General features: G+C 42.4%; 1 protein-coding gene across 4 annotated transcripts in view; it reads left to right on the top strand.

Annotated features, from left to right (window-relative positions):
- Nucleotides 1–20,627, top strand: part of tafa5a (TAFA chemokine like family member 5a) — a 205,997-nt gene that overhangs the window by 107,992 nt on the left and 77,378 nt on the right. Inside the window, exon 1 of one of the 4 annotated variants that reach the window (XR_011240185.1) lies at nucleotides 8,651–9,731. The exons of the other annotated variants lie outside the window; for them this stretch is intronic. The gene's annotated coding sequence lies outside the window, so the exon portion shown is untranslated. Of the gene's footprint in view, nucleotides 1–8,650; nucleotides 9,732–20,627 lie in introns of those variants that run through there. 4 annotated transcript variants of the gene reach the window in all.

Raw genomic sequence — 20,627 nt, 5'->3', positions numbered from 1 at the left:
GCATCATTAATAAGTGCTGTACCACATTTTAATATAGTTTGTTTATTATGAAGATATTGATGCTATGATGTCACTCAAGGAAAATTACATCGCATATTGTAGAAAAAAAAATCATTTAAGGTCTGTTATATATCGACAGTATTAGTATATTGATACTATTTGAAGTTTACAGACTTTACAGCTGATTTACCAACCAGTTCAGGTGAAGGAGCATAAGCTATATATGTATATATATATATATATGTACATATAGATGATATTCTGCGTACCTTGGTTGTAACGAGTGGTTATTTGAATTAATGTTGCCTTTCTATCATCTCGAACCACTCTTCCCATTCTCCTCTGACCTCTGACATCAACAAGACATTTTCGTCCACACAACTGCCGCTCACTGGATATTTTCTCTTTTTCGGAACATTCTCTGTAAACCCTAGAGATGGTTGTGTGTGGAAATCCCAGTAGATCAGCAGTTTTTGAAATACTCACACCAGCCCGTCTGGCACCAACAACCACGCCACATTCAAAGTCACTTAAATCCCCTTTCTTCCCCATTCTGATGCTCGGTTTGAACCTCAGCAAGTCGTCTTCACCACGTCTAGATGCCTAAATGCATTGAGTTGCTGCCATGTGATTGACTGATTAGCTATTTGTGTTAACAAGCAATTGAACAGGTGTGCTAATAAAGTGGCCGGTGAGTATATCTGTATATACAGTATATATGATTAGAGGGAACAGAAAGAATGCATAATTAGTAATTAGATAATTAATAATCAAATGAATAATCAATAATTCAGTTGCTTCCCACCTGTTTGTCGTATGTTCTCTGACAGATTTTTATTTTTCATCTCTCCTGTGGTCTGTCTCAACCTATTTTAGCACGTTTAAATGATATCGTGTCCTCTGGGTATCTTTACCAATACCTGTCCCAGGAGACAACGGAAACACTTGGTAGACAGACGGGTGTTTGCTGTTGTTGAGACCTTCTTGTTAAATATTTAACTGTCAGTGCTGCTGCTTTTGTTTGTCTTTCGTCCACTGAGATTGAGGATGAACACGCAGCAAGTGGAAGCTGCACAGCAAGAGTGTTTTATTTTGGAGTTGTTCATTTCTGTCCCTGGTTTTATATGTTCCTGCTTTTTGTTGTCTCCTATATGAAGCTTTATCTTCACAAATCTGTAATGCAAGGAACACTGTAAAAATAGAGCTTCTGCAATTAGGTAAAAATCACATGCAAGTTAACTGCCTTATTTTTTTTCATTTGAATTCATCCAACTTTGAATAATCCACCTCCTAATTTGGAGTAACTCCATTCTGTCAATAATTAATAGTAACAGTATACTGTAGAGAACGGTAAGCTGGTCGCTCTTTAATTTAATTAAAGTTCGAAGTTTGCTGGTAATGTATCCACCGTGGGTATGGGAAAAGATGAGCTTTAACAATTCAATGTTTGCAGTGCAGATCAGAGGTTTTCAAACTGGCGCACTGGGGGAGAGAGTTAAAAATCAAGTAGAACCTTTCAGAGCATGATTGAAAAAGGAAAACGATGTCAAAACTTGTTTTGTTGAATGATAAATAAAAATTGTTGTAAAAGTTGTAAGAGGCAGCAAGATTCAGCTTTGTTTGTTGGCACAACTAAATTTTTCTTTCACTGCTGCGGATAATTTGTTGTCTCCAGCATCAGGGAATCGCATTCTCAACAAAGCAGTTGTATACATTCTTTATGTGATACTTGCTGGGATGAAAAGGATATTAATAATTAATCGAGTAAACTCAATTAAGGGCACAAGAAACAATTATTTGTCATCGCACTGTAGAATTTAAGGAATCGGGCCAGGTGAGGCATCAACGCTGAGCGATGATGGATGAATGAAGAGAATGTAGAGACTAAACGGAGAGGAAACTCCCGCCTGTGTGTGCGTGTTTGTTTGTTTGTTTGTGCTGCGACTACAGGAAATGTAAGAAGCTTAGTGGGAGCCTCAGGAGGATGAGTCTATCTGTGGTGTTTGCCAGTTCAGTATATTGCATTTCCTATAATAGGACTTGATTAAATGTGCGTTGTGCATGTGTACAGTTAATGAGCAACACAATAACTTCGCAGCTTAAGTCAGTGTGAGTGACACTGCTTCAATTAAAAAAGCAGCAATGTCTAAACATTAAACATGTTTAGATTAAAAATAACAATACAGTGTTTGTGGTTAAGAGACAGAGGGAAATCATGTTAAGCTAGAATGCATTTCAGTAGAGTACCTACCTCCACCAAGGCCCAACAGTCCCCTCATGAAACTAACTAACTAACAAACTAACGCAGATAAAAACTGAACCTACTTGGAGTGTATTCCTCTGCTGAAGCCCAACAGTCCCCTTAAATTTCATCAAGCTGCACCAAATTACACTCTGTCCTCTAAGAATGTTAGATTTTTTTATCATCAAGATATTTTTTCTAGAAAAATTCCCAAACATGTCAAAACGCCCTATCTCCGGATCGTAAAGAAAGTGAAAAAAGATTTCTGGATCCGCCCCAACTTTGCCAAGTTTCAATAAAATCGTTTCTCTAGTTTTTGAGTAATCCTGCTAACAAACAGCACTGAGAACACAATCTCCTTAGTGGGGGTAGCTACTGTGTAACATTTACCCCCTGAATCTTTCACCCAGATTCTGGACATAGTGTCTTTGTCAAGGCTGCTGATGAAATGAAATTCTTGGGGATGCAACATAAAGGTCGCAAATATGCAGCTGAATACCAAAAATCCCTGACCTGTCACTCATTTGTTCACCGTAATGGAAAACTAGGCTGAAGACCTAAACAGTCACCTTCAAAAATGTGCACGCTCTGGGAACATATGAGATATTTTTTTATATAACCCGTTATGTTAATGGTTGTCTCTTCTCTTAGACTAATTATAAGCCCCTCGTTTGAAATAATGGGCTATAAATGACACTGGTGTATTCTTTATAGCTCATGTATTTCTATCTTTAGATCTCCTCCAGTCATTTTGCATATTGTGTGAAGTCAGACATTTTCTGTGGAAGCGCACAAAACATTATGGTGTGCTAAATGGACAAAGATATCACTGAGATGGATGTTTAATTAGGATTAAAATGTTTGATCGATTATTTACTGGCAGATACTTTACTTATTCCATGTGGCTGTCGGGTGCCAGCTGCAAATAAGAACACAAAGCCCACACTGAAATGAAAACAGTCAACTTAAGAAGGTCATGATTAATCAAAAAGTTTTTACTATACCAATATAGTGCTTTGTATTGATGGACTCGTAGCGTCTATGGTGAAGTTGTGTACGATGCTGAGCAGCGACAGTGGCAGCAAAAGGCTTTTCCTGACTAAGATGGATCCATTGTGTCTCCAAGCACGGTAGCTTAGTGCAGATAGGGCTGGTGATGATGTAAAGCAGAAGAAAATTAGATTTTTGTCAGGTCTTTTCATCTCAGCCACAGAGATGAATCAGCCCTGTAGCACTATTTTGGACAGTTGTATTAAACTTAATGCATCTTTCCCTTATTGTGGATGTTTTCTCATTTTTACTCCTAACGCCACATGCCCACAGTTTAGAGGAAGCCACACTGTGTGTTATGACACTGCCACACCCACAGCAGATATCTGATTACAATTCCAATCTCTGGTATTACTTCAGATAGCTTTCTTTGGTGTGGGAGCGGTAGCTTGATGTGTCAATTATGAAAAATTTAAGAAGCACTCAAGTTTGAGCAGCTAGGTCACCATCAATATTTTATATAATAACAACAGCTCAAATGACATAAGTGTTACATCAGTGGGAACGCTCCTGGTGAACCTGTAAAGAACTATGACGAACTCCTCAGTGTAAAACAGCAGACAGACAAAGTCAACATCTGACTAGCGAACATCTCTTAAGATATTGCCCTCAGGAGTTGGTGGATACCAAAAAAGGAGCTAAAAAAGACGTGGGCATGTCAAGTGGCCAGAAACAGACACCCCAAAAGATTGCTGCTGTTGCTTCAGAAATGCCAGACAGGAAATATGCAGGCAGGTTAGGTGTAGCAAGTTAGGTGTAGCAAGTTAGCTTTTTAAACTTCAAAAAAATGTTTTGTTCACAATTTGTTTAGTGGCCAAAACACGGCTCCAGACTAACTCTTTACATTGGTTGCACCAGTGCTCCTAACGTTTTCATTTAGGTGCACCAGCACAGAATTTAGGTGCACCCAAAATTTTTCACACTATATATTTTCTTCATGGTGCCCATATGCTTTGGTAATTTGTTAACTAGGGCTGGGTTTGATACCATGTGATTTGTTGAGTCAGCTCGCCTTGATGCAGCTGTGCAACGGTGCGACCAAGGAAAATGTTTAGTCGCACTCGGTAGATTTTATTATGCTCTGTGGAGCCCTGCAAACAAAGAGTTATGATAGGTTTAATAAAGTTAAAGATGTGCTTGTGAAAATCCTACTTTCTGTTCTTGTGTATATTAACAACCAAATGAGTTTCCACCAAAACTATTAATTAAAACATTACTAGCTTGATCCAACACAAATTAATCAATGTTGCAAAGTTTGTCATGGGAGAAATAGACTCATTTTCTATCAGAAACATCCTTGAAATAAATTTTTGATTTTTTAATTCCCTAAATGTTGCTGCGATGTGTCTTCACAATGTGACACATGAGTGAGGTGCATATTATTTGTGGTGATGCTCCCAGATGTAGTTTGATAGTTGTATGAAACCCAAGCGAACATTGTGGACCATCCTGTTCTGCTGTAAAACAAACTTGGATTTTTCACTGGAGAATTCATGGATTGTGAACCATTTGTTCAATTATCTGTCTATTAGGTTTTTTTAAGGACTTTATTTAGGGTCAACCTTGTCTCAGAGGGTCTAAGGCGGCCATTGTTTCACGACAGACAGCACCTTTGTGTTCTTCTGTCCAAACAATAATAGCTCCAACTGTCAGAAGTCAAAGTGGGTCACAAGGAAAGCCGTATCGGTGGCTGCCACCTCAACTTTTATCTCTGATTAAACTGTAAGAATCTTTGTGTTGGACACTCTACTGGACATAGTCCATATGTTCTAGCTTTTCCCTCTGATTAAGCCCTTCTCCAGATTTATTGACCATGGGAAATAATGGGAAACACAGCGAATGTAGAAGTTTTAGCCCATTACTCATGGCTTTTATTGGCATGGGCTCTGTCTGGCTCACAGCCAGTGACCTGCACAGAGGACAAAGCAAGTAACGCCTCTCCTGGCTCCTGGCAAGGAAAAGCATAGCGGAGAGTGGGTGGCGGTATAGAGGAGGAGATGTGGCAGCAGCAGTGAAGGTGGGTGGTGTTAGAAGGGGAAGGAAATATTTCAATAATTCATAAAAAAAAAAGAAAGAAAAGAAAACGAATTCCACAGTGATCCAAAACTCATATCACAACATTATTTGATGTCCTCTTTTAATACAAGGCAAGAAATCTCTGAGGGGGATTTATAATGGTGTCTAGACAGAATTGTTGGTCCCCAAGGTAACAGAAGTGAGCCCCTGTGTACTCTGTGAAGGAACTAAAGTTCTGAGATGAAGTTTTGATATGAAATATTGAAAATAGTAAATTATATTTATGCCTGGTGAATATAAATATCGCCAATAACATGTTAATTTCCGGTGATAAGTAAATAATGCCACTTGACTGCACATGGTTGCTGACAGTTCCGGATAGGATCTACTTGTGTCTGTTAGAACACTTGTTTGGTCCTTTGATGACAATTAATCAATTTTTCAACACAAAACATCCTCGTCGCCTTCCTGCACCACAGCAGTCCCAAAAGTCAGGTACACAATTGGTTCATTAGAGCTTTATGGCCGAACACACCTACCTGTTGTGAACCAAAACAGTCAAGTTGTTGGCCGTTAGAACCGACTCAGTGAGCTGAGAAATGCTTAAATGCTCTATAAAGCTGAGTGGAACTGCAGAGTCTGCTGATAATTCCCTGCTGGTTCAACAGCTTTCACATCACACAGTCATCTCATCCCTTGAAATGCTGAAATTGTTTGAAAATATTGATTACAGCCGTGCCAAATTGACTAATTAAATTAAAAAGCATTAGCTTAGAATCTCCTCCATGTTGCTTTACACACAACAACAGAAATCCATGCTTGTCTGTTAGTTTGGCTCTATTTTCGCTCCTTTTGACACTGAAAAAACAGATCCACAGTGGGAAAGAGGCTGAATTCCTTAGACTTTCACCATTTTCTGTCCACACTTGATTTTAGTATTTTCAGTCTACTTATTCAGGCGCTGCTTCCAGAGGTTGTTCCGTGCTGAATGAAGCTTGAGGGCAGCTGACTGAGAGATCCACACCTTCCTACTTTATAAATGACTTCACAGAAAAGCCAAATAATGGAATAAATATCATGCCATTTTCCAAAAGTGAAAACCCGACATGTGATTGGACTGTACAGTAGGTTAGGAGCAAATGTCCCTGCCTCCAGGAACCGGACTTTTTGTCAGATGATCAATTTCGTTGTTTTTTTAAGAGAGCTGCAAGGCAACGCTGCCAAACACATGTGATTCACAAAATCGCTAATATCTGAAAAGTGTGTGTTGTTAATTCAAATCTGAAATAACGGACTGCAATAGAAGTGCAGGTGCAAGTCTGCAAACGTTCAAAATAAAGATTCAACCTTTCAAAACTCAAATTTTCAGAAGTGTTTTAGATTCCATTTACAATGTTTCAAACCTGGAAAGCAAACTGAATGGGGCCATCAGCTGAAACATTATGCAGGGCTCCAAAACATAATTTCAATTATGTAAAACCTTTGCATTAAATTTTACGCTTTCAGATTTTCAACATTTCAATGCCTTTTTTCATTTTAGGAATATGGATACCTAATTACTTATAAGTGTAGAAGTAACAACAGATATTTTTCATGTGCTAAGTATTTCTTCACAGTTGCCATATTGCTGTTGCCACCTTTAATTGGTGCTTTAAAATGACACCGCATATGGTTTGGGTGCTTTGGGACTATTTTATTCTCCAGATAAGATGCAGCCTTATGAATAGTTGTAACTGCTTCTTCTAGAAACACAAACTGTGCCATTCTTTCTCTGAGATTCAGAGTGTTTATTAAATTAGGATGCATGCACATGCACAAGGTTATATTTAGTTTGCTGCTCTTCCGCGGAGTGTAGAGCGGTATAGGCACAGCAGATGATATTGTTAGACAAGTGCATACACCCACATGGTCACAGGCACACACAGAGTCTTCCACCCTAAATCCTTGTAGAGGTCAAGTCTTTGTTAATTGCTTTCTGTGCAGTGGATGGATGGATCAAAGCATTAGAGAGGAGGAGGGGAGGTGTCAGTAGAAGAGGCCTCTCTAGCACACACACACACACACACACACACACACACTCACACACTCACACAGTAACGTGCAAACACAGGAATAAACATTCAAAGCAGACACACATGCGCACACACAGTTTGACATGCACGCCAACCAACAGAGACTGTTATCAGCTAATTAGTGCCAGTAGCTGCAGGGGCCAACCTTATTGACACTGCAATGACAGTTTTCTAGTTTGAGTGGCACCGCCAGTCGTCCGCAATTGTCATTCTGATTCAATTATGAACACACAGACAAAACTCACAAGCACTCCCGAGGAAGAAATCCATGCGCTCGAGCCGACCATATGTGTTATTGTGTGCAAACTGACCATCCGCTTCCAAATGACTGATGGACGAACTGAGCTAACAATCCCGCGTCATGTGAGATTTAAGCAGCATGCAAATATTACATAATATGGAAACAATGGCCGTGTTGGCACTCATAGAGGCAGGGTACGTGTGTGTGTGGGGATTACACGAGCTATTGTTTTTCCATTTCATTTTTGGGTCTCCTCCAGCCGGATTGTTTTCACTCACAGGATCCTGACGTCCTTTTTAAAGATCACTCTGTACACAGAGCTGGACTATATGTAGTGTTATCTCTTTCAGCGGTGTTGTATATTCTTGGACAATGAGCCTCGGGCTGGGCTACCAAAAGCCTATTGCTTTTCTTAATTAATGGGAGGCTTGGTTATTGTAATGTGCATTCTAATTTGCGTTACAGTTTTTTATAACATGTTTAATGAGCCATTACGTACTCAAGCATTGGACATCTCGTCACTTGCAGGCGCCTTTAGCTTTTTGAAAACCAGTTCGTCACCGAAGGGACAGGTTGAGCAGGGAAGGATCCACCCATTGGAGCCTTTGTTTGAGGAAGGACGCCTTTGTCGGCTGCAAGAAACTTTCAAAATGGGAGAAATGGGAGTTTTCAAATGCAGGCCCTGAATTGAGATACAGCTTCAGGAAATCCATCCCCAATAATGCATTGTTTTCATTTTCTTGAGCCAGTTACAGTCAACAGTCAACATAATCTTAATAAACTACTGAAATACTCTTTTTAAGTTTGGCTTGGTCATCACTGATCATCAATTTCCGCCCACGGTTTGCTCACTTTTATTTATCAGTGGAAACATCCTATTATAGCAGCACTGCCTGGAGGCTCTCTAGCTGGAGGAGATTATTTGGGGGAGTTGTGACGTAACCTGGAGCTACGCAGAGGGTGGGGGGGGGAAAACAGACGATTTGGTATGAGGCGCGCGCGCTCACACACTCACAGGCATAGTGAGTTATGCCGTGCCATGCAACTGTTTTGATCTACATGGATTATCTAACGGAGGACCAACTAAACAGAATAACCTGCTGTTGTAGCCAAGTCTTTGCACCATGCGATGTTTTATTTGCCTTCAAAGAAAAAACAGAGCGAATTTGTCAACTGCTGAGCCTCTGATTTTTGGGGAAATGGTTCTAAGATGTGCGGCGCGCAGGAGATGCATAGTTTATGAAACTGCCTGTTCTCGTGCGTAAATGGCAAGAGTTGCATTGGAGTGAATCAGGAGGGAGAGAGAGGATGGAGGAGTAGAGAGAGGGGAAAGCAGTCACAGAGAGAGAGTGAAAGTGACGGAGCAATATAGTGGAGAACTGGGGGTGAGAGAGAGAGATGGGGAGAGAGAGCGAGAGGGAGAGAGGGAGGGAAAACGAGAGCTGCGAGGCGACTTGCTTGGCAGTGTTTGCCTCTGCCTCTCCAGCAATGGGAGCGATGTGCGTAACATGCAGCGGGGAGCGGTGATCATCTGCGCGCCGCATCGCCGTGGAACCGCGCCGTGCGCACTCGAAGACGGAGCAGCACCGAGGAGGCGCAGCGCCGCTCCCGCCGAACCTGCCGCGAGTGACCGTGTGCTGAGAGACTCTTGACGGGTGAAGAAGAAGAAGAAGAGGGGAGAAGTGGTGCGAGCAAGGATGGCAGCCCTTCAGTCGCTGATCTGGGGCTAATCGCCTCCCCCCCCTGTGTTTGGAGCCACTCTGACGCACCTGCGGGCGAAGCAAGCGCGCATACATTTTTCTTGTTGTTTCACGGATCCCAGCCCTCTATTTTGTTTTTTACCACATCAGAACCGGACTATCCAAGTGAGGATTTCCGCACGAATAACGGGATGAATACGTGATTCCACAGTGGACAGAATATGAGCCAGTGCGTGTCTGAGAGCTGAGGTGGAGCGGTCTCTCTCCCTCTCCCGCTTGCACAGCTCCCTCGGTCCGCCACGAAGCCTCCCACGCCAGGATGCAGCTTCTCAGAGTTGCGTGGGCACTGACCGGAGCGGCGATCTGCTGCTTTCTCCTCCTCATCATCCACTCCCGCCTGCTCAAAGAAGGTAACTCCACCGATCCGACGCTCACTTTTATGCTGCTCCAATGCGCCACCACATTTCCTTTAAGTTTTGCGCACCAATAATACGCACACGCGGAGCTCTTCCAGCGGCTTTTGGCGCAACCACAGTCAAATAATCGACTTCCCTCATTTTGGTAGCTGTTAAATAAAATATCCATTCTCAAACCACACTGAAGCAGACTCATTTGTATGAAGCACACGTTGTCTTGCTCTGCTCTGATTATCCAAACCATGCGTCTTTTTCTCTCCCCCCCCTCACCAACAAGTCCTCCAGCTGTGGATAATCGACCGATCAATTTTTGGATAATCAAAGTTATAAGTGGAAGCAGTGCAGTGGGAAGAACAGCAGCATTCAAATAATCAGCTAACTGTTTGTGTGGAGAGCTGATTTGTTGTAAACGTTCTCAATAGATGGCACTAGAGTATAGCTTAAGGGTAATGTTGAGGTCAAGCGGTTCTAATGTCTCTCCGTTTACATTCTATTGTGTTTCTGCCCCCTTTTCATGCTCAAGCTGGATAAATCATCTTCCGATCATCAGTCACACCTCTCCAGGGGAGGCTCAATCATCCACTGTCCACAATCTGGCTGTCAGCTCTGCCATGCTGTATGGGGTGCTCAGCCTCTTGTGGAAGTGGCTGCAGTGAAGCGATGGGTTGCTGGTCATGGTGGAGTTTCACTTGCTGACATGCAGCTGGATAAAGATCCTTTAGAACTGACGTGTTTGATTCCTTATTAATTCCACCTACAGTCTAACATGATAAATACAAATTGTACCTGTGCTGCTGGGAGATCTTCATGCAGGGGGTGAGCACACTTACTGCTTAAACTCCTTATGAAAGTCAAATGGTGCAACTCAGGGAATTATTGTACTGCATGAACCTGCCACAGAAAACTGCACTTAATATCCCCTTTAATACATGTATACCCTGGGGCGAGCAGAGCCTGTTTGGCCCTTAGGAATGGTCGTGGGTTTCCATTGTGCTGGTTTTTAAAGAAGCGTGGCTTGGAATGGCCTGCCACCCCCCACCCCTCTCCCTGCCTCTGGCCCTGGGCAAATATTCAGGTCAAGCAGTGGCATACACTCTTCGCTGTGGCAAGTCCATGGCCACTTTGTGGTCGGAGAATGCCCAGGATTAGTGAAAGGAAAGGAGAGAGGGAAAAGAAAAAAAACTTGTCTGTCAGCCAAAATGGGAGACAAAGGGGAGTTCAGGATTCTGTACTGGCACATGTCCCAAAGCCTTCCTTTTGGATTTTTAATTTGCTGTGGCATGCTAGCCTTTTCCGCAGAGGTCACAAAGAGGATTGTATGGCCACCTAACGGTACGCTAAAATGCTGCTCATGGCTGTGTTAACGGAGGGACTCTCATTAGATTCAGGCTGTCAGCACGGTCAAGCCTGTTGACTGGCAAGGCAATATTTTTGACCTTCACCGCTGCGTTGTTTGTCTGTATCATGTTGTGCTTTTACACCGAGGTATTTTTTTCCCAAAGCCTGCATTTTCTTTGCTTTCGGACCTGACACCGTATAGCCTTTAACTTTCGGGGGGGGGGGGCACTCTGTGGCAAGAAGGCACAGTTTGGAATTCACTGGGGTTTTTAATGTCTTTATTGAAATCCAGTAGAGAGAGCTGCAGGGGAGAAAGGCACCAAAGGAGGGGTGAGAATTTCCTCAATTTAGTCTACGAGAATGACCAAGGTCAAAGCCAGCGGTAGAGGCTAATAGCACAAACTGATGAAATGAATTCAAAGAACTGGTTAGTGAAAGTCGTTTGGGGTGAGGATAATGAAAGCCATGCACAAGAGGCCTACAAAAGAATAGACCCCTTTTAACCCATTTAATCTTTCCTCAGATGTTCCTAAATAAGAATCAGTGATGTGCAACACAACCTGTTCCAATAAGACATTTTATTTTTATGCTGCTCTTTATAATGTCACAGACTGATCACCTTCTCTGTCTTAACCTTCTCGTGGGTGTGTGCTGTTGGTGCAGATGTGTATGCAGGTGGTATGTTATATGAAGATAGCCTGTCAGCACAAATCCTGAGTTATGATCATACAAGCAAAGGTGGGAAGGCTAGCTATAGCTATCCAGGATTGGGATTTTTGTCAGCGCTCAGAAGAGAAACAAAATGTCCCCCCTGTGCCAGCCCGTTCGTTAGCCGAATAACGCAAAGCGAGTGTATTTTGGAGGGGGGTTGTACACCTGATTGAGTCAGCTCGTCTTGTGCAATATGACATGGGATCTCGTGCTCTGAGAAATGAGGATGCGGTAAGGGGGCATTGGGAATGGAAACGTAAAACAATGCATAAGGAATGTGGATGATTTTTGCACCATAAATTTCTCACACTGTCCACTTCAATAATTCAGGCAATGGAGCAAATCCCATTTTGCTCTTTATTGGCCGAGATATTTGTCACGTGGCAATTGAGAGCCTGACAGGTTCATGGAATAGTTTTTTTTGGGGGGGGTGCATGAATCCACTGATGGAACCTAGGGCAATCTAGATAAAAAATAATGAAGAGATAACCACGTATTACTCAGTGTTATAAATTAATTTGTCACATGAAATCGAGGCACCCCATGGGTTGCAATTAAAGTAATGAAGAGCAGCTTCTTTTAGAACCTCAATGGCCTGTGGTCCTTTTGTAATATATCAATAAAGTTGGGGAGTTGTGTGAAGATTAGCACCAGGGAATTTATTGGAGGTTTACTGTTAATATGTTGAAATTTTTAAACATTTTCCTCTCTGTAAAAAAGCTTATTTATGGAATATAATGCCATTAAGTATCGCATATCATGAGAAAGAAAGGCCCAGAGCTATGGAAGAGATTAATCAAATAGTCTTGAATTATTGATCACCATATACCAATGAGCATTTTGTTGGAAAAGTGCTTTGGTATAAATGCTTTGACGTCAAATCGACTTAGAATCCAGCTCTTAGAGACACGTGGTGTCCTAAAGAAAATCCCTGGTAAAACCTTTCACTGAATTCATTTTTTACTTGTACCCATTTTGCTAGAAGACACTGTTCCTATTCCACACTTCAGAGAGGCGTATCACCTAAAAGGCCTCTGTGACAATAACAAGTTGAACTGGATTATCGTTGTACTTTCTCTCTCTTTATTCATTCATATAACTAACATCTGCACGCTTCAGTGGCCTCTCGTCGCTCCTCGACCACCAGTCTGCCTGACGACTGCAGTTATTGATCCTCAGGTGAAACCACAGGGTGAGCCACAGCGGGCCAAAGTGACAGACATGTGTATTTATACACTGCGCTTGACATTAGACAACCAAAATCAGTTTTCATTTGCCACAGACAGACACCCAGTCAAAGTGATCCTCTTAGGAAAAGAAAAAGAAATGGATTAGAATGACAGTCTGTGGCGTGGCAGCTCTGCTCGGAGGAGCCTCAGGCAGATTTGGGTCAAGCTGTGGCAAATGCTTGGTGCCATGGACACAAGTTGCTCCCGGAGAAAGGGAAGCCCTGCCATGTCTTAAGACCTGACTTTCAAAATAGAGGCTCCTCACGTCTATTAGTTTCTGCTTCACTCAAGAAAAAGAGGTGGAGAAAAGGAACGAAATATAATTCTGTAGTCGTACTTTTTTGTTATTTCACTGAGCAGCATGTTTATGAACAGCAATGCAGCTTGTGAGTAACCAGAAATTGCTTTTTACCATTCACAAGCGAGCTCATCAGATGATGCTTATTTGAAAAGGTCCTTGTGGAACAATGTCTAATCAGGTCACCTTTACAAAGCTCTCGACTCAAAGCTTGTGCCCCTGCAAGACAAAGGCCACTGCACTGCAATGTCTCAGAAGCAACATGGCCTTTGTTTGCAGCCTTCAAGACGTGACCCCTGCCAGTGAACAGTAGCTACATCACATCTTTTACAGATCTATCACTGTGGATTTGTTGGATGAACCAAAGATATCAAACAATGGATGGTTTTGTAAGGAGTGCTGCTGTTTGTATTGACAGTCCTCGTTGTTGTTGCTATATCATTTTGTCTTCCTGTTTTCTTGCTGCAGAGATTTCTGTCCAGCTATATCATGTCGTTGTGCCATCTGTGACTGCCGTGTTTTCATTTTTTCCATCAGAACATTAATTCAGTTTGTGCTTGAGAAGCAGAATGCTGTATGCACTCACGGCACAGTCGTTAAGAGGCGTAGCCGTCTGCCAGCCATCACCTGAATCTAAAAGATGTAGATTGTTTAATTACAGCAAAGGCCAGAGTGAACTGCGGCAGGAGTGTAGTCTGGCTTGAATATCACTCAGAGACACAGCGGCAGAAGTGTAATCATTAAGTATTTCTTCCTTCTTAAGCATCTATTATTAATCTGGAGAAAGGAAGGATTTTAGGGAACTCAGCCCTGAAGCACAGCTCTAGGCTCAAGTGACATAAAGATAATATGCGTGTATTTAATGCCGCAGTAATACTCCTTTAGCATACACAAGCAATGTCACGATCACCGTGTTTTACTTGGCAAATCCTCAGCGATGTCAAATCCCTCACAGCAGTGGTACACACAGGTAAGCCAAGCATTCCTCTGCATATAATCTGCTGTGAAGCGATTTAAATTGAGCACAGGTTATCTTTAATGGTCAGTATAACCCAGAGGGGTAATGCACATTAATCAATTGCCTAATTGATTCATTAGTTAAAGGGTTTGTTAATTAATTCACTTCAATGAATCAATCACAGTTGCAGCAGGAACCTGTGGTGGTTTTTCAAGGTAATCTAAGTCGGTTCCAAACGACCCCCTTGTGTCCTGTGTCCAGAGGCACTTTTAATCTGTGTGTATGTGTGTGTGTGTGAATCTTCAATATTTACTCATGGCACTGTTTTTCACAGTTCTTATCGATTGTGGGTCAGTAAAAAGTGTGCACTATTGCACCCAGTTTTCCTAAAGTCCTATTGATTGCGTTTTGGCAGTGCTGTGGGACAGTAAAAAAAAGGCACTGCGTTGGAGTTAGACTAATGAAAATCTGGCTGTGAGGATCCACTCTAGGCTCCAGTTTTTACTGGAGAGTCTCACTGGCCCTTAGAAATTGTGATGTCAGAAAGACATCAACCTAACACTCTTCATGCCTGCCCTTCCACCCGTGAAGTGCCATCTAAAACTCCCTGAGGCCCTACCAATCCGAGCCTGAAGACATAGAATTGAGCTACTCTGTAAAACCTTGAATCACCAAGGACATGCAACGCTACGTCTTACATTGTCAGACCCATTAACGTTATACAGATGCTGGTGATAAAGTGTGTTACACATGCAGTAAATTGTGGCACAGATCAGCAAGCAAGCTCAGATTGCTAGATTCTGCTCATCCCTGATGAAAGATGTGGGACTGAGTGATTTTAATAACTGCAGCTGTATCTTTAATTAAAACCTTGTGCAGAAGTCAGGGAACGTGTTCTGGTCACTGCGATGTGCTGTATGAATTAGTCATGTGAGTGCTTGTGCACACACACACACACAATATGGGATGAAGGAGGAGTAGTACAAGAAGGAGGGGCCAGTAGTTTGCGAGTAGCAGGGCCATTTGTCTATCAACTTGTCAGCTGGCGGGAGAGAGATCCTCTCAGATCAGCGTTTTCCTCCAAGGAAGGGCGGATTCCTCTGGGTCCATTATTGCAAGACTGGCAAGATGTCCATCACGACCATCTCTCAAAGGGAAGATGGTCCCTCCCCTTGGCTGATCCAACCCAAGCCTTTAGTGTATTCATTTAGATGAACCAGTTCAAAGAGTTGCTGATATAGGGCGAACTGAGCCAGACCCTCTGTCCATCTTATTCATTCAAGAAACTCTCGAGACTATTGATCCCATGACCACTGGGGTGCTTGAGTGTGATACATCCACATGTTCTCAAGGAAATGACTGGTGAGTAGTGTGCTTACCCTTCTGCGGTTTCAATTTGTGCCTTCCTGCCGTGTCAAAGGCAGAGATGAGGTCATTCCTCAGTTCGATCAATCGCCACGTCTCTGTTCATCTAACTGATCAATAGCTACTTAAGAAGTTTGATCTTCCTTATGCATGGGATCACAGTCATCTGAATGGATTTAGAAACAAGCTTTTTTTCTGTCTTCACAAAGGCTTGGCCCCTGAGGCTATTGTGACACAAATGTGGTGTCTGTGATAACAGGCTTGGTCATGCTTTATGGATCTGCTGCGTTCGAAGCGTTTTTCCATTTCCATCTGACAGAAATGTAGGTTTAATCTGACATTAGGTTGGCTATAGTGCATTAGGTTTTTGTATCAGAGGGGCAGAATTTTACCGATGCAATGCGGCTCCACCGAAACAAATTGCATGTTACTCTTTAGAAAACTAATGGAGGCTTCATCGATTCGAACACGGCAAGCCACTTGCTTTGTCTCGCCTGTCAGATTGTGTCTAAAGTAATTTCATAAAGATCATTATTTTTGTTCGCGGGATGTCTTGCGGCCAAACAAGATCCTCCTTCGCTCATTCCTGCCTTTTGTACCGCTTATGGCACTGGCTCTTATGGTCCAATTGAAAATGAATTAGAATAGAATGACACATAATGAAAATCACTAAAAAACATTGGCATGTCACATCCCCTTAGCTCGTTGCACCCTTGAATAGATTGCTTTTAGGGTTTTAGTTCCTGTTCTCGATCCAGCGCTGCAAGATAAAATGGGCTTAGCTCACTGTAAAGGGCAAGCCATAACATTATGGGTCATAACAAGCATCATTTATCTCATAATGCCATTACAGTGTGCGGAGGCCAAGGTGCTGACATGGATGTTAGTCATGCTACAAAGCGAGATAGCTCAACACGTTTGGTGCAGATCTCTCTGTCAATTTGGGATTCAACAGGTTGCTGGAATGATTGCGTGTAGTTTCTTCGATCGATGGACGGAGTAACTTTTTTAAAGCTTTCAAAGTTTGTTGATACATAAACTTTGAAAGCTGGAAATCTGGATTTGTCCATCATTTCTTTCTCTTTGAAATTCAATGTAACAGCTCGAGTAGAGTCCCCTCTCTTGCAGCACCAGGATTTCCTTCTCTGCCTGTGCAACTGTTAATAGCTCAGTTTTTTACAGTTACATGGTTGCTACATATAGTTTTATGCTTGTGTTTACGGCTCTGTCGATACAACAGCAGGGCAGGGTGAAAAAAGAAAGGAAGAAAAACAGCCGGCAATTCTGCTTCATCATAATCATCACGGTCCATTCCACATGGGGAAGAGAAACTTCATTATTTTACCTGCAGGGACTGTTAAAACCAAACTCATGAATACAGAAAGCTTTCTTCCGTGGTGTGTTGCTGTGAGAGTTTTTTTAAAGCCACATTCTTCACTTAAAAGTAATACACATGTACAGGAAATGCACTGAGTGCATAATAATTTACAAGTCATGCTGTGTATTTACTGCCATGAGTGCTAAAGCAGCCAGCTGTCTGTTTGAGCACAAATGGATTTGTATATACGAGGGGGCAGGTGGGTCACTGCTTGTTCCAACCTTGTGTCTCAACATCTGAGAAGTGAATGCACATCTTTCTATTTGATATGCATTGATGTCTAGCGCACATCTTTCCCCCCTTTCATAGCACTGACTCGACTGGCCTCTTCTTTTCACACACTGAGCAGCCAATATTCCATATTTCAGAGGTTATTATCACCAAGAAATTCACTGTAAAGGCCTGAATCAGATGTACCCTAGATAGCATTTCACCACACAGTGTGAAACACATACAAAAAAATCATATTTATATAATGATATGTATTCAGCAATTGAAATGTGCCAGGCTTGCACATTTGCCTTGCTGAACAGACAATAAATTATACCTTGCACACCGGCACCTAAGCTCAAGGATAATACCACTTCCAATGAGTTGAAAGTAAATGGGGCTTACGAGATGCAGGAAACAGAAGGCCCTCGCTGAAATCAAAATGGGACAGGAAACACTGACATGAAGGTCTTGTTTGGCGTGATTCACCTCCTGCGTGCATTGAAACATATATGTACGATGAGGTTGGCATGTAAACACGTGGCCCAGCTTTTTCTACTGATAACGCCATGGCTGCAAACATCTGAGCACGTTGAGTTAACATGCAGGGGTGCATAGACAAATACAAATGTACACACACACTCACACACACATGCATGCACACATTCTTGCAAATTCAAGCTACATGGAGTGCATGCGCTATCTCGTGTTTGCTTTAGTACATTGTCGGGCAAATTCGTAGCTCCCAGTTTAATTTATCAACTCTGAGTGTGTGTGTGTGTGTGTGTGTGTGTGTGTGTGTGTGTGTGTGTGTGTGTGTGTGTGTGTGTGTGTGTGTCAGGCATTCTGAACACACACTCACCTTCAAGATGTTGAATAAATGCCACAAGTGAGTGCAGATGTGCACACTGGCACAGAAGCAGCCATGTATACATACACATACAACGAAGGGTCACTTGCCCGCATGCACAACACAGTGTGCGGCAGGTTCTTATGGGACTTTAGAGATGATGAAATATTACTGCAGAGGCCACACACATGCACACAGTCCACATTGAAACACACACACACACCAGCATGAAGGGATCACATCTTGTCAAAGATGGAGATGTGTGTGGACAGAAGAAGCATCTGCTATGTCTTCTACATGTCAGCAGCTTGATAACCTGACATACAACACACACAGAGACACACACACAGAGACACACACACAGACACACACACACACACACACACATACATGCACACACACAGTTTATCCAGAAAATGTTAGTGTCATCTGACATTTGGTAGCTACACATTGACAGTTACAGTACATTACAGTTATCGTCTGAAGACCTGACATAATCTCTCTCCCTCACACACACACACACACACACAAATAATGCACAACCCATGTGACGTGTAGACAGACAAAAAGGCAGAGCTGACACTCAGGAGGCAGAGTAGACGTAAAACCAGTGACATCTCAGCCTTAATAGTGTCTGAAAGGTAAACAGAGCATGGCCACCCACCTGCCTCTGGTCCAGGTAGACCCACTTGAGCAAATTGCCTATTTAATTGATGGACTTGAAATGGTAACTGTGTGTGTGTGTGTGTGTGTGAGTGTGTGTGAGTGTGTGTGAGTGTGTGTGTGTGTGTGTGTGTGTGTGTGTGTGTGTGCACGTGTGCGTTTGTGCACATGTGTGTTACTGCTGGGGTTTCTGCCGGTGCCTGTGGCTAGGGGAGCAGTAATAGCGGAAAGAGAAATCTGTCAGCCGGTAATGAAATAATTGGCACAAACGGTTACACATGCGGGCGCCAGAGTACACAGACACGCAAACACACATGCACATACACACAGATGCACTTCCCTGAAGCACGAAAACACACGTGCACAGACTTCTCATAGGTTTGCACTTTGTTGTATGTGTACTCCTACACAAACAAACACACCCAGCTCCAACCATGAGTACAGATAACAGCCCAATGAAGGAGCCTGATGCACCATTTGCTCCGGTTGTAGCTACAAATGAACTAAACCCAGTGGGTGAATATGGACAGATTGTGACAGCAAATGAGGCGGAAAGAAACAGACGGATAAAATGTGGCAATGATGAGAGAGGAGGGGGATAAGGAAAGGACACAATGTATACATGTATAGATATTGTATATATTTTTATACAAAGTGTATAAAGACACAGGGGGATGCAGGGGTGGAAAGTGCATGAAAGAAAAGGATGTGTGAAAGAGTGGTATGATGACGGAGGAGAGAGAGTTGAGAAAGAATGAGACAGACAGAGAGGAAAAGAGAGAGAGAGAGTCACAGGTTGTTGCCGATGGGTTGCTTCCTGAAATAAATTCTTTTTGGGGGAGGGTTACCATGGCAACTCAGGTAACGGCAGACAGGGATTGGTTGTGCTAGTAACCTGCACCAGCACAGAGAGAGAGAGTTTCTATCCTTGTAAGATTTGGTCCAGCTGCACTCTTCAGGATTATCCTGCACCTCATCGGATCTACAAGGACTAAGATCATTTGTCAGATTTCTGTCATTTTTTTCTAAGATAAAGGCGAAGCTAACAGCTTATCACGTTTGAAGACGCTCTTGGCTGTCAGACGTTTTAGAGTGACACGGCAGAGGTCAGAGGTCGCATCTATTTATGACGCTAATGTCCCCCAGTGACGTTTGAGAGAGTCAAACTCTGTCACCCAGAATAAACTTCAGCTGGAGCCTTTGACTGAAAATAGAAAATGTCCCTTTTTTTTTTTTCTTTTACCATTAAACTGTGTTTATATAATTATTCTGATACTTGAGTAAAAGGAGCAATGCTGCAATATTATTCTACTCTATTATAACTTTTGCATTAAAACTGTCAGTTTAATTTAGGTATGGGTACCACTTTCAACTTTCATTCACCATCTGTGATTAATACTTTTATAAATGAAATCATGAGTTGTCCTGCAGCGGTCGTGGGTTAGTTTCTGAACCGGGCCTTTGCTGCATGTCTCCCACACACTGCTGTCGGCAAGAAAGCCTGAAATATATCTCTTTAGAAAATGTATCATTTTAGTAGTCAGAGCTTTGTAGTTTGGTTGTAAGCCGTTAATAACAAAACTTTAGGGTTTGGTAAATCATCCACAATGGAAACATCTGGACCAAAATCCATAAACAAAATGCTTATTAACACAACAAGATTACATAGAGTTTGACACGTAGAACTCCAACATCAGTGTGCGCTAATGAAATCTAATGATTTGGTGATAACATGGCTTTTAACTTTACTTCACAATTCAGCTTTTAATTTGTCATTCTTGGTACAATCAGCGTTGCATTTCTAAATGCTAGTGTTGCTTTAGCAAAGGGTCCTCTCAATATCTAATGAGCAACGGACAAAGGCAGCAAAGACAAGTGGGCAGCTGTGGC

This window comes from Paralichthys olivaceus, chromosome 23 (genome assembly GCF_024713975.1).
Source record: "Paralichthys olivaceus isolate ysfri-2021 chromosome 23, ASM2471397v2, whole genome shotgun sequence".
NCBI classification, from domain to species: Eukaryota; Metazoa; Chordata; class Actinopteri; order Pleuronectiformes; family Paralichthyidae; genus Paralichthys; species Paralichthys olivaceus.
Note: the sequence above shows the minus strand (reverse complement) of the source record. Positions and strands in the feature narration are given on the sequence as shown.